This window comes from Ceratotherium simum, chromosome X (genome assembly GCF_057802395.1).
Source record: "Ceratotherium simum simum isolate JZ-2026a chromosome X, ASM5780239v1, whole genome shotgun sequence".
In the NCBI taxonomy this organism is placed as follows: Eukaryota; Metazoa; Chordata; class Mammalia; order Perissodactyla; family Rhinocerotidae; genus Ceratotherium; species Ceratotherium simum.
This window is the reverse complement of record NC_141940.1, coordinates 34256422-34270362: the sequence shown is the minus strand read 5'-3', so window position 1 is coordinate 34270362 and position 13941 is coordinate 34256422. Positions and strand designations below refer to the sequence as shown.

Genomic DNA, 13941 nt, shown 5'->3' with positions numbered 1-13941 from the left:
TATCCACTTGGATAAATGCTGGGTATTTATCCAAGGAACATGAAAACGCAAATGCATAAAGATACATGCAACCCTATGTTCATTGCAGCGTTATTCACAATAGTGAAGACTTGGAAGCAACATAAGTGCCCATCAAGTGATGAATGGATAAAGAAGATGTGGTATATATACACATAGAATACTACTCAGCCATAAGAAACAATGAAATGTGGACATTTGTGCAAAATGAATGGACCTTGAGGGCATTATGCTAAGCAAAATAAGTCAGAGGGAGAAAGTCAAATACCATATGATCTCGCTCATAAGTAAAAGATAAAAACAGCAACAAACAAACACATAGAGACAGAGATTGGATTGGTGGTTCCCAGAGGGGAAGGGAGGAGGGAGGAGGGCAAAAGGGGTGATTAGGCACATGTGTGTGGTGATGGATTATAACCAGTCTTTGGGTGGTGAACATGATGTAATCTACATAGAAATAGATATATGATGATGTACACCTGAAATTTATATAATGTTATAAACCAACGTTACCACAATTAAAAAAAAACAGTTTATGCAAATAAATGTTCTGATATTGGGATTCAGAGAAAAAACAATTGATCCAAAGTAAGGCAGAAGAAAGAGAAGAAAGATATAGAAAGAGGAGATAAATGGTAAGCACAAAGAAGGTGATAGGAATATTATACTAGTAATCACAATAAGTAGAAAAGGACAAAGATTGGAAATGCCAACTGAAGAAGAAATAAAGAACTGAAATAATATTATAAAAATGAAACATACTGAATCAATCACTTAAAATATTCCTATTAAAAGGTTGCAATCCTATAAGTTTTGATTGGCAAGTTCAAATGTTCATAGAACATTTAACTACCATCTTACACAAAACTTTCCTAGACAATGGCCCAGTTACTCACCAAAATCTTTTCCTCTTTCTGAGCAGTAGAAACCTACCTTTTCCCATGAGTGTGGATCTAGGTGGGGCTATATGAATAGTTCTTACCAATGGAATGCAAGATGAAATTATGTGTCATCTTTGTTCCAAATCAGTTAGGAGTGGATTTGTCTTTTCCACACCCTCTGCACCTCTTTTCCTCATCTCCTAACCATGTTTTGAAGATCCCAGAGCCATGTCATTGGAAAAGTCTTGCTTGTTGAATCAACACATGGAAGGTTTTTGGATAAATACCCAAATGGAATGTGACATGAAGAAGCCATAAACTTGTACTGTGTTAGTCCAATGAGTTTGACAAACTAATTCTAAATGTATATGGATAAGCAAAGGGCTTCAGAATAGCCTGACTTGCCCTAACTTATATAGTCCCCAACTCATTTCAAGTGTCTAGTATAACCTTATGCCAAAACCTTAAGAAGACATTAGGGAAAAAAAATGTTAGCTGATATAATTCACATAGACATTGAAACCTTAAAAAAAATCAGCAAATGGTGATATCTATGAGTAAAAAAGTTAATACACTAAGACCAAGTTGGGTTTAACCTAGTATACCATTTACCTATTGCTGTGTAAAAATCCACCCCAAAACTTAGTGGCTTAAAACAACAAACATTTATTATTTTTTGCTCATAAGTCTATAGGTCCACTAGGTAGGTCTCAGCTGGGACTATTTGTTTTTGTTCCATGAGGTCTCTCATTCTTCAGCAGACTAGCTTGGGCTTGTTCTCATGGTTGAGGCTAAGGTCCAAGAGTGAGAAAGCCCAATAATGCAAGAGAACAAGTGGAAGGAAACAAAGCCTATTGAGTCTTGGACTTAGAACTGACATACTGTCACTTCTGCTATATCTATTGAACAAAGCAAATCACAAGGCCAGTCCAGAATTAGAGTGGTTAGGGACAAGAAAAATAGAGGGCAAAGTATAGGGATACAGGGAGAGCATTCATTGGGGTCATCAATGCTATCAATCACCTCATTTAGTATGACTCACCACCTTAACACATTAAAGGACAAAAATCATATGATCAGCTCAATAGATGAGGAAAAAATTGTCATTAAATTAAGTATCTATTTGTAAGAGAAATAACACACAACAAAAACAACAACAACTCTTTGAAACTAATAATACCGATAAAATGTTTATTTGATGAAGGGTTTCTACCAAAAACCCACAGCAAACATTATCTGATAGTTTACAACTGGAAAATTTCCTTCTGAGATCAGGAACAAGATGGGCGTCTTCAATATTACCACTTCTATTTAACACTGTGCAGGAGGTCTTAGCTAGTATAGGATACATAAATCCGCTTCCCAATGAAAGATATGAGAATTGGAAAGGAAGAAATTAAACTGTCATTGTTCTCATATGATGTGATTATCACTTTAAAAGACAAAAAACATCTACTAAAACTTATTAAAATTAACAAAAGTTGAGCAAGTCTGCTGGATTTAAAAAAAATCAATATATAAAAAGTTGAATTTCTATACAGTAGCAACAAACAGAATATATATATTAAAATATTGTAAATATATCAAAAATATAAAGTAGCAAGGTATAAATCTTATAAAGGATATGCAAAATCTTAGGAGAAAATTTTAAAACTTTATTTTAAAACATTAATAAGGGCCCAAATCAAAGGGGAGACATCCTTTGTTCTTAGACTAGAAGACTCAATATTTTAAAGATGTCAATTCTCCACAAATTGATCTATAGATTCAATGCAATGCCAATCTATGTCCCAGAAGTTTTGTTGTTGTTGTTGTTGTGTTGGGTGCTGAAATTGACAAGTTAATTCTAAAGATATGTGGATGAGCAAAGAGCTAAGAATAGCCAAGATATTGCTGAAGAACAACAATATAACTATTACTGTCATAAAGATACAATAAGGCTTTTTAGTCTTAGTGCAGGAATATATAAGTTAACCAAAATAATCAGAGATCCTAGAAACAGAGCACCCCATTGTTGGAAATATTTTATGACAACCCTGTCATTAAGATCAGTGGGAAAGAAAATCAGATTTCACCAAAAAGTAGTTGGGACCATTGACTAACCATCTGGAAAACATGAATTGGACTCTCCCTTGCATTATATACTAAAACTAGTTGTAAACTATAAAATATTCATAATTCTAAACTACAAAACATTTGAAAACAATAGAGAAGAATATTTTTATGACCATGTGTGAAGTAAGCATTTTTAGATCATGATGCAAAATTTGTAAATCATTAGGTAAAAAATTAATAAATTCAACCACATTAAAATTAAGGACATCTGTTCAAAATACAACATAAAGAGAGAAAATAGGCAAGGCAAAAAATGGAACAAGATATTTAAAACATATATAACCAACAAAAGATTAATGTCTAAAATATATACATAGAACTCTGTTGACTCAAGTAAAGGACAAACCTAGAAGAAAAAAAATGGACAAGAGAGTTTAACAAGCATCTTATGGTGGAAGAAACCCAAATGACCAATAAATATATGAAAATATACTCAATCGCAATAGTAATCAGAAGATTGCTAAATATAAATATAATGAAATAATATTTCATACTATCCAGATTGGCAAAATTAAGAAATCTGTTAATACCAAGTGCTGACAAAGTTATAGATCAATGGGAACTCAAACACTACTGGTAGGTGTATATATTGGCACAAAAACATGCAAAACGATTTAAGATGCCCATACCTTACAATAAAAAAAATAAATAAAAATAAAAAAAGTATGGGATCAGAGAAGAAACTGCAGAGGCAATGTTCTTTTTCTTAACCTGGGTAGTAGGCACATAGGTGATAATCTTAGCATGATTCTTTATAATTTACATATATTTATTATTTTTTATCTGCTGAATATTTACTAAAAACAATTTTAAAATGTATATAATTCTGCCTGCTATGTGAGGAATGGAATGAAGGAGATCCACAGTAGAAACGGGCAGGCTTCTATGGAAGATGTCATAATAGTCAAGATGAAAGATGTGGCTTGGGCCAGGGTTTTGATAGAAGGTAGACACAGAGAGGTCATATTCAGGATTCATTTTTAGAAAAAGAAACAAGAGATGCTATTGAAGGAAGAAGAAAAGAAAGAAGTCCGAGGATTTTGCCTGAGCAACTGGATGGAGGTAGAGGTATTTAAGGGATGGGGGGTACAGTGAAAGGAATGTGTTCAAAAGGGAAATTGAAGTGTTCAAAAATAGGCCATAAAGAGAAGTATCATGTACTGGGGGTGGGGGGTGGGAGTGGGGTGGGATAAGTCATACACAGGATACTCCCCACTTTCAGAATCAATGAAGCTTATGGTTTATAACACTCTTTTAGCCCTCTATGCAGCAAGCCAGCATCTCCTAATCTATATTTAGGTAGTGATTTTGGATATTATGTAGCTTGAAAACTTGACTTTTCTGGGTGGTTTATAAGCTATCTGTATGGGTATTAATGAACAGTGAACTTGCACTGAAAAAAAAAAAAGGAAATGAGGAGTTCTGTTTCAGACCTTAAATTAAGAGAAGTCTATGAGACATCCAGTAGAAATGTCACTAGGCAGTTGCTATTTACATGTTTGCTACATGAACAGAAACATAGGGACCACAACATCTGAACATAAATTCATTTTCCACCTTAAATTTGGAAAAAAAAAAAATCCAGATAGCTTCTTAGTGTCCATGCGTCTCCAATAATTATTGGTGAATTTGGTAATTGCCAGCAGCAATTTGTTCTTTCAGGCAAGTCTCTGCTTTTTCCACTAAACTGCCAAAGCAAAGGATTCTTCCATTAAGATATTCTCATCTGAGTGAATTTATTGTCTGCCTTTCTTCAGAATGCCCCTTCTCCCTTTCTTTGACATCAGTACTGATTCATATTCTAGTCAAGTTACAGCGATGAATTTATAATACCTTATATTGAGATTGCTCTTTAGAGATCAAATGAGCTTTCACATATATTACTTCATTTACACCTTCTAGTACTTCTTTGAGGTAGTTTGGAAGGGGGTTGTTATCCCCACTTTTTAAGATGAGGCAATCAAGACCCCAATTGGTAACGTGACTTGCCCAAGGTGATATAATTATTAAATGGCAGAGCATAAACTCAACTTGAAGTCTGCTAATTCCTTGAGATCTTGTGTTTATTCTATATCTTATGGTGGTTTGCACGTTGAGAAGAAGTACTAGTTCTTGTCTACTGGGTAATTGTACTCTAAGGACATTTGCTGTAACTTTTTCGATTTGCATAATGAGATTGGCAATTAGAATGATTGCTCCAAGTAACTAAAGTAACATCACCAATATTGCAATTAAAATGAAAAGAAGGACTTATGGTTGTTCAGGGGGTTTTTTCTTAAAGTCATTTCAAAACACTTTGGTATCTATTACTATTTGCTACTTATAACACTCTTATAATTTGGCTGTGGCAGATAGTAATTTTATAATTTAGATAATGAAGAAATGGAGCCAGAGAAAGGTGAAGGTAGCTGCAAAACAACTACGAATAGATCCCCATGATTCTCAAGATCTAGATGTTTTGCTACATTCTACTGTCATATATACTTGAAATTTCCTTTAGAAAATCCCTACATTATCTTAAAAATCATACTACAACAAGTGTATTCTAGGTGTTGTCTTATGCAAAATTTTAATGTTAAAGAGAATGCTATGGCAAATAATTTCTCAATATTGATATATTCAGAACTCAAGGAGCATAATCAAAGATAGAAATTCCTCAAATAACAGAATATATTTTAATGTGCTAACTAAAAAACAAATTTCAACTTTTAGTTGTTCAAGAAGCCTTTGTTTCCGCATGCTATAGTTGTTTTAAAGGTAGTCCCACTAAGGAAGTTTTAATTTTAAAAATTCCCTGTGTAAGCTCCATCCACTTACCTCTGTTGGCCAGAGGTTGAAATACTATTTTAAGTGGTTATTTGGGGTGGAAATTACAGATCTCTTTCTTTTTTTTCCTTATATTACTCCATTATTTTATGTTAAATTTTCATAATTAGTGTATATCGCTTTTGTAATCAGAAAAAAATAGACCAAAACGATCATTTAAAATGCTTTAAACTGCAATGTCTTCTCTAGAATTTTTCAGAAAATATCATTTCTGTTTGTTTTAATAGCCAAATGTAAGATAATACACTGGAAGTTACAAGATTTGAAGTAAGGTAATTGCTATAACTCTATGTAAGTATTATGATTCATTGACTGTTTGCTGTGTTTTTATGTTAATCTAATCAGATCATCATAGAAAAATTCAGGACCAGGAATCCTCAATGATGCATCTTGAAACAAATGTAGTTTTTGAAATACACAACATTAGATGTCATAAAGGTTTTACAGGAAACATTTCTGCCAGCAATTTGCTTATTACTTACTCTTAAATTTAATAATCATAAGGAGGACACTCATGCTTAAAATATACCCTAACATATATATGCTAGAAAATGCAATCAAACATATTCCTAGTTCTATAATGTTGAATCTGGATTTCAGTTCTGAAACTCTGATTCAACATCTTTACATTAAGCCTCTTGAATCAATGTTTGATTCAAGCTATCTCAAACCTGGCAGAAATTTAGGGGTTAAAGATTAGTCTCCATGTTACCAGAGCATTGGGTTCTTATTGTCCCCCAGGATAGAAATCAAGAGAGACAACAAATGGGAGTAGAAAAGTAAAAGTATATTAGCTTGTGCACAAGGGAAACACAAGGGAGCTGGGGAGGAAAGGAAAGGGGCAGGTGACCGGCTTGTTAGGGAGCGGGATTGTGGGGCTTTTTATTAGGCAAAGGCTGGGGAAGAGTGCCTTGTCATGGCATGCAGAGGCGGGGTTTTGCTTGCACTTGCACTGTTGTTTGACATGCCACATGCATTGCATGTATCATTAGCATACTAGCTCTCAGCCCCTGGGTGGGATTTTTACTATGGTAATGGGGCTAGAGTCACCTTCACTCAACTCCTGGGTGCTAGGGCACGTGCATAAGCCCTGCGAAGTCTTGAGGCTGTGGAATGTGGATCTTGGTGGTCTCTATTTGATTCTTCTAGCTTGCTGATTGGTTATGGGCCTTATCTTGTTAGGCCAGGGGACTTGCTGATAACCCTGTCTCTGTTAGGCTGGTTCCTATCTCATCCAATGCCATTATAAAGAGAACAGTGATTTGGGGAATCCCTTCAGTGTGTGTAGAAAAGTCCAGAATAGAGAATGAACACTTTATTATAGAAGCAAAAAGCATTAGTGAAGTAGTATTTTCCTTGGTTGGGAAAAATTTTTTAGAACCCTCGTTATATATGTGTTCTTTTTTTTTTTTTCTTTTTTCTTTCAAATGCCCACAAAATGTTATTGCTCTTCTATTGTACTTGTGTTAAAAACAAAATTATTCATGACACTTGTTAAAGACAGTAAGGAAGACTTGATTCAAGAGAGGACTATCGTGATAGGTGTAGGGACCCCTGCAATGGAATCTTACAGTGGGGGAAAGAGATTGGCCTCAACTCCAAATACAACAAAGAAAAGTGTGAATTTATAGCCAAGGAGCAGGGTGTGGTCAGTAGATGGAAAATTACTGGGAGGAAACATCATGGGTAAGGGAGGATTCTGGCTAAACTGACCTAACAGGTTTCTTGCTGAAGGCAGTCCAGGGTGATCAGACATCACCCAGGGGATGGTGGAGGATGAGGAACCAAATTAGATATCAAGGGTGATCAAATATGGAGGATGGAAGATTTTGGTTAAACTGACTTAGTAGGATTCTTGCTAAAATTGGACAATGCCCTGATAAACATAGAAGTCCAAAAGTTGAAGTCTAGTTGAAAAAGAGCTCAGAGGAGTCTTAGTAGAGTTTGGTCAAGGAGAGAATCTTTGTCATTGCACTCATTTTTAAATTTGATTGGGAGCTATGGTACTCCTATGGGTGAGATAGGAGCAGACCCTTACGCTTTGTGATTGATAAAAAACACTGTGGGCACTCTCTCTTAGATACTGTTGGTAAGCAATTATAAAGCAAAATAAAACTTTAAGTTAAATTATAAGTTTTTCAAGCCCTATGATATCTAAGTCATCCAATCATACAATTATTCGAAGCTCATATCTTTACACTGTTGATGGTACTTTGCTTCCCTTTACCTAGAAAAGGCTGCTCCCATATGACCCATCCACTGGGCAGTTTATCTCAAAGTTAAAAGGTAATTTTTGTACAAAGTGAGGTACCATAGCTTGATATGTGATAACAAATGTGTGATTTGAACAGCAACACCCAAGTAAAGCCTAATTAGGGAATATTGCTCTAGTAATCACCCATCAGTACTGAAAATGTAAGATGGAGATGAGCAGACGAGCACAAACTTGAAAACAGTTTCTGACAAATCTTCCATCCAACCAAACAAAATCCAAATCTGGAGCAGTGGCCTGATATATATATATATATATATATGATATATACCATAAAATGGTATATCTTTGTCAAACAAAACTTAACTTGGAATCAAGAGAAGGCATTGGCAACTCTTAGCTTTTAAAAATCAAAAGTTAGTAAATGAAAGCATCAAAGATGATAATTTAACCCCAACTGTCTAAGACCACTGTTCTGTTGAATTCCTATTTGTCACACTTTCCCTCATACTGGAATGGCTCCAGGTAATTTTAGGATCCAGCTAAGGAGATGTAACACGTTTAGTTTGGTTTTAGTGGGATATGTTGTATATTTGATAATGATTCTGGTGAATAGTTAAGTTATTGCTAGCTGTCTCAGTGTAAGAAGGCTTTGATGAATTCTCCTGCTTATCCTGTCAACCAACAATCATGCCATGAAGGTGCAGAGATAGAGATTATTTCCCCCAGCACCAGAAATATATAGATAATGGAAGCACAACAGAAGCTAGCATGCAGAAAATTCTCCTCTATCTTATAACTCATATAGAACAGAAACTATACAGTTTTTCCAAATTTGACAAGAATTTAAATTTAATATGAAACATTAAATAACTTTTGAAGCTTAAAGAAAATTTCTAACTATCAATAACAAAAGTAAATTTTGAACAACTATTCTAAAGGAGAGAACAAACAAAGGGATGGAACAGTAAATAGAAATAAATATATTGGACAATATTAAAAGAAATTTTTTTCTTCATGTTATTTTTTACATTATATGAGATTGAAAAGTGGCATTTGTGATTGTAGACTCTAAAAAAAGAAGCATTTATATTGTTTTAAGTAATTCCTTTAAGGACCTGAAATAGAAACAAAATGTTAATGTGAGTTTTCAAATACTCACCCACTGCAGGTCAAAGAAAAAGTAAGTTCTTTAAATCGTAAGTATCAGATTCTTTTTCATCCTAAAATACTATAAAAAAAATTATTCCTAAAGATAAGTATCATTGTATCTTTTTTAAATCTAATGTGGTTTTTTTTTTTTTCTTTTGGTGGTGGGGACAAAGAATTGCAGACAGACTTATTCAGGATAAGGCTCTTGAATCCAAGTAGAAAAAACTATGTTGAGATTTAATGCATTTATGTATCAAGAAATATCAGCTGTACTCTGATGCTTTAAGATTACATTAGAACAAAGTTTGTTATTCAGAACTGGGAGATTTAAGAAAGGGAATACACTGGGTATATATTTGGAAGTCTTTTAAAGTTTACTTTTGGAGAGTTAAAGTTTTATCATGAATAATATTTTTCCTAAGCCAGACAAGTTGTCTCTTCCTGGCTTTTGTGACACTTGTACTGTAGAGGAGGAAGAACTATTCCTCTACCCTCTAGGTCCTTCTGGCTGCTCTAAGAATTAAATTGATATGAGACAGAATAACAGGAGAAAATCAACAAAGTTTAATGACATGTATACATGGCAGAAACCCAGAAAACTGAATAACTCACCAAAATGGCTGAAGTCACCCCCTTAAATACCAACATTAGCTAAAGACAAAAGAGGATGTTGGGGGCAGTGGTTTGGGACTTCAAAGGGGAGGAAGGCAATTTACGTGGAGATGGAAAAGCAAATGTTTAATAAACAAATGTTGACTATGCCTTGCAAAGACAATGAGAGATGGAGAGGACTTTGATTAAAAAGCCCTTGTTAGGTTCCTCCCTGTCTATGACACCTAGTTCATATTATACTATAATTAACTTATGGTATTAGCTCCTTCCTGGAACAGGCCTTCTATCTTACATTCTTTTAGGTAGTTAGGGGGAAGGTCAAAGTTTCTTTCAGAGTCTTTTTTCCTTAAAACTAATCAAGCCCAAGAGACACATTTTGGGGTGGCAAATTCTGATACCCCACAGTATACCTTAGAACTAACTGGGTATTTTTAATAATGGAACTGAAAAAGATTTTTTTCATTGTGGTACTTTTTGTTGCTTTGCCCTTTTGATGGGTTGCAAACTGCAAGCTATTTAACATACTCAAAGTGCTGTTAGAAAAAGCTATCATTAGCATTTTGAATGTCTTTAAAAATCCCATCCAGTCTGATGGCATATGTATGGGATGATAATGAAGTAAAAGGAATGATTTAATGAATGAATAATGTTTTTCTATTCATAGGTACCATATCTACAATGACAACTACAGCTGGGTGAATGGTCATGGAATAGTTTTATTCAAGCAAGCAGAAAATCTTGGTGTGGGGTTTGAGGAACAAATTATAATTATAACTTGAATTCCTCCAATGTTGTGTCAGTAATGAAAGGTGACATTATAAGTTAAGACAGCCCTGCTGGGAAATTTCCATTTTTATTAAGTGTGCAAAATGAATTTTTCCTTAGTGGTTTTAAAAAAGATACTTGAGATATAACACCTTTTAAAAAGAGAGAGGTGGGAAAGAGTGAAAACTTTAACTTTAAAGGTAAATTCAAAGCGTCATACTCAAAATATATAAACGTTAAGTAGGAGGGAAGAGACTTCAATATTATCTTGCTACTGAATCAGTGTAGGTTTCTCACCAGGCTAAAAAGCAATAAAGTCAAAATGAAGTGGTAGAATTTAATCAATCAGGAAATATAGGAAAATTCCCTTACTAGGAGCGTGGAGTACATGGGAACAAATGTATACTGTTGGTAAAATCTAAATGTTTTAAAGCAAGGAAGTATTATCCAGGGGTACTTACCTTAAGGAGAAATCCCAGTGCTGTCATCTTTTTAGGCAAATAGGCTATTTTCTAAACTATCACGGATTATTTTTAAATGAGAGAATGGGACAAAACAAATGACAGCAACCATTTCAGTTATATGAGAAATGCTGCTCTTTTCCTGTCTCCTGTCATTTTACTGGTAGTTTTAATTAAATGCTACAATCTTAAAAAGCATACTATCATCAAGTCCCATTCTAATGACAGACACTGTAGGCTACAAAAGGGTGTGAAAGGTGACGTGAGCGGAGCCATATTAAAATAGAGCTGGAGCAGCCATTTTAGAGGAATTGCCTTGCACATCTTATTTTCTTTATCTTCCAAACTGGACCAAGCCACCAACATTCCAAGAAGTCAGTAAGGATAAAAATATCCTGTTTGTAAGGACTGATGAAATCAAACTTTGCTGATAACCAAATCGCTAACCAATCAATGAGGTACAAGTCTAGCCTTTTGCCTGATGACCGAATCTCCAATCTATGAAGTACAAACCTAATCTTAACTCATCTAGCACCAGTGAACTCTTTTTTGATACAACTTATTTCATCTTCCTCCCTTTTTCTTATAAAAACTCTGAGCCTCTCTGCTGTGATCGGGACACTATTTGGGTTTCTACCTGAACCTGTGCTTCTCGAATTGCAATTCTTTGATCCCAAATAAATTCTTTGCCTCTTAAACTGGTTTGTATTTTTGTAGGTTGACAGTGGATATCATGATCAGTTAGTTATAGGACTTCTTGCTTTGATGGCATACTTATTCTTATTATGCAAATTGTAATGGCTATACTTTTGCATAATATAGTTCGAAGAGACATAGTATCATATTCATCTATTGTGATACCAAATTTTACCCTCAACTTAACGAATACTAAGTAAATCACAGTGATTTTCCTTTTCAGTTTGAATTTCTTTCCTGTTTTATAAATATAGGTGTCTACTTCTCTTGCCAAATAGCTAAAATTTAACTGGAAGGAGTTACTTGTATTGATGTCAGATTTTTATCCCTCAGTCAGGCAGTTAACTGTTTTTAATTAAAAAAGTGGTTCATCTCAAAAAATAGAATAGCTCAAGGTGCATATTAAATATCAACCTGCTAGCTTCTGGTATAACAGACTTGATATCACCCTATTATTTTGAACAAAAACATGGCAATTATAACATTAGCTAGATAATTTGTATTTTCTAAGCCCAATTTATTATATATATTTTTAGACAATAGCATTTTTTCTCTTCTTTTCTTTTTTAATAATAGAAACAAAGTTGATGTCTCACAAATGCTGGCATGAAAAAAAATCTAAGAACATTCATAAGGTATCAGTATTTTAAGACATTTTTTTTCTTATTATTGTGAGTTTCATTTTATGATAATGTAGAATGTGTTTACCTTTGCATTTGATTGCTTGTGTTTTTATTAAAATTGAAACACTCAATTCCTATAGGGCTATTTTATAATAGCGCTGGTTGTGTCACTAATTGCCCCAAGGAACTCCAGGGTAGGTTCGGAAGGATTTAACTGTTTAAGAGGTGCAATCACCAACCACCCTGAACCAGAGCAAGTCTCACCACAAAAGCAAGGCCTATGACTTTTGCCTCATTTTTAATGCTAAGATCTCCTCTCTGGGAGGAGCTTAGGCCTTATTACCATAACCTGCAGTATTATGTGGAAGCATGTTTTCCAGCTGAGCTTGCGCAAGTGAATACCCACCTCTCCTTTTCGAATATTCATTGCTCATCCAAAATAAAAGCCCCCTACTTCCCTTTGGGGACAGCCACAACTTTGGAAATGATTCCACGTGGCCTCCTATTTGCTGCAAATAAGTTCTACTTTTTGTGACAACTACTTCTGGTAGAGAGTCTGATTTTAACTTTGCCAGGAGGTGAACCCACTTTTGGTTCAGTAACAGTTGGAACTTAGATTCGATTGTGACTCTCTCTCTAAACTTAACACCTATAAGATAGGAAAGTTCGATATAATATCATTCACCTAAGGCAAATATAATTCACTTTTCTCGACATCAGCATGGCAAAGAGGAATCGTTTTTTTTCTGATGTGTTTCTGTGTAATACATCTATTTACTTGCAGATTATCATGCAGGCCAGGAGAGAAATTAAATTTCATTCCTTCTTCAGACATGAACATGCAGATTTGGCAGTGGCCACATTCTAGAGCAAGTAAAGCTCTGTGTTCATTGCAGCATTATTAACAGTAACCAAGACTTGGAAACAACCGAAGTGCCCATCAATGGATGAATGAATAAAGAAAATGTTTGGAATACACAATGGAATACTATGCAGCTATAAAAAAGATGAAATCTTGCCATTTGCAACAACATGGAAGGACCTTGAGGGCATTACGCTAGGCGAAATAAGTCAGACGGAGCAAGTCAAATACCATATAATTTCACTCAAAAGTAGAAGATAAAAACAACAAACAAACACCCAGACACTGAGATTTGATTGGTGGTGACCAAAGGGGAAGAAGGAAGGAGGGCGAAAGGGGTGATAGGGCACATGTGTACTGTGATGGATGGTAATTAGTCTTTGCGTGGTGAACGTGATGTAGTCCACAAAGAAATTGCAATATGATGATGTACATCTGAAGTTTATATAATGTTGTAAACCAATGTTACTTCAAAAAAAAAATAAAACTCAGGTCTGTTTCTCTGGGTCTTCATTTCCTTATAAAGGCTTCCATGTCATGTAAAACTTATATTACATAAATTTGTGCGTTTGTCTCCTGCTAATCTGTCTTTGTCAGTTTAATTTTCAGACCCAAACAGTGACCCTAAGAAGGTTGAAAGAGCATTTTCCTCCTTTATAAAGTTAATAAAAGAAGCCTAGGATACAATCTTTAGGTTAAAAAAAGAAGTAGTCAGTGT

At 34.6% G+C, this 13941-nt stretch overlaps 1 long non-coding RNA gene across 9 annotated transcripts in view; it reads left to right on the top strand.

Moving 5' to 3' along the window:
* Positions 1-13722, top strand: part of LOC147911813 (uncharacterized) — a 30318-nt gene extending 16596 nt beyond the window's left edge. For 4 of the 9 annotated variants that reach the window (XR_015550585.1, XR_015550587.1, XR_015550584.1 and 1 more), the window contains 3 exons: positions 6068-6131; positions 12315-12373; positions 13146-13722. This is a non-coding gene — a long non-coding RNA (uncharacterized LOC147911813). Of the gene's footprint in view, positions 1-6067; positions 6132-10480; positions 10558-12314; positions 12374-13145 lie in introns of all 9 variants that reach the window. The other 5 variants (XR_015550591.1, XR_015550590.1, XR_015550592.1 and 2 more) reach the window with 3 other exon arrangements.
* The last annotated feature ends 219 nt before the right edge of the window (positions 13723-13941 follow it).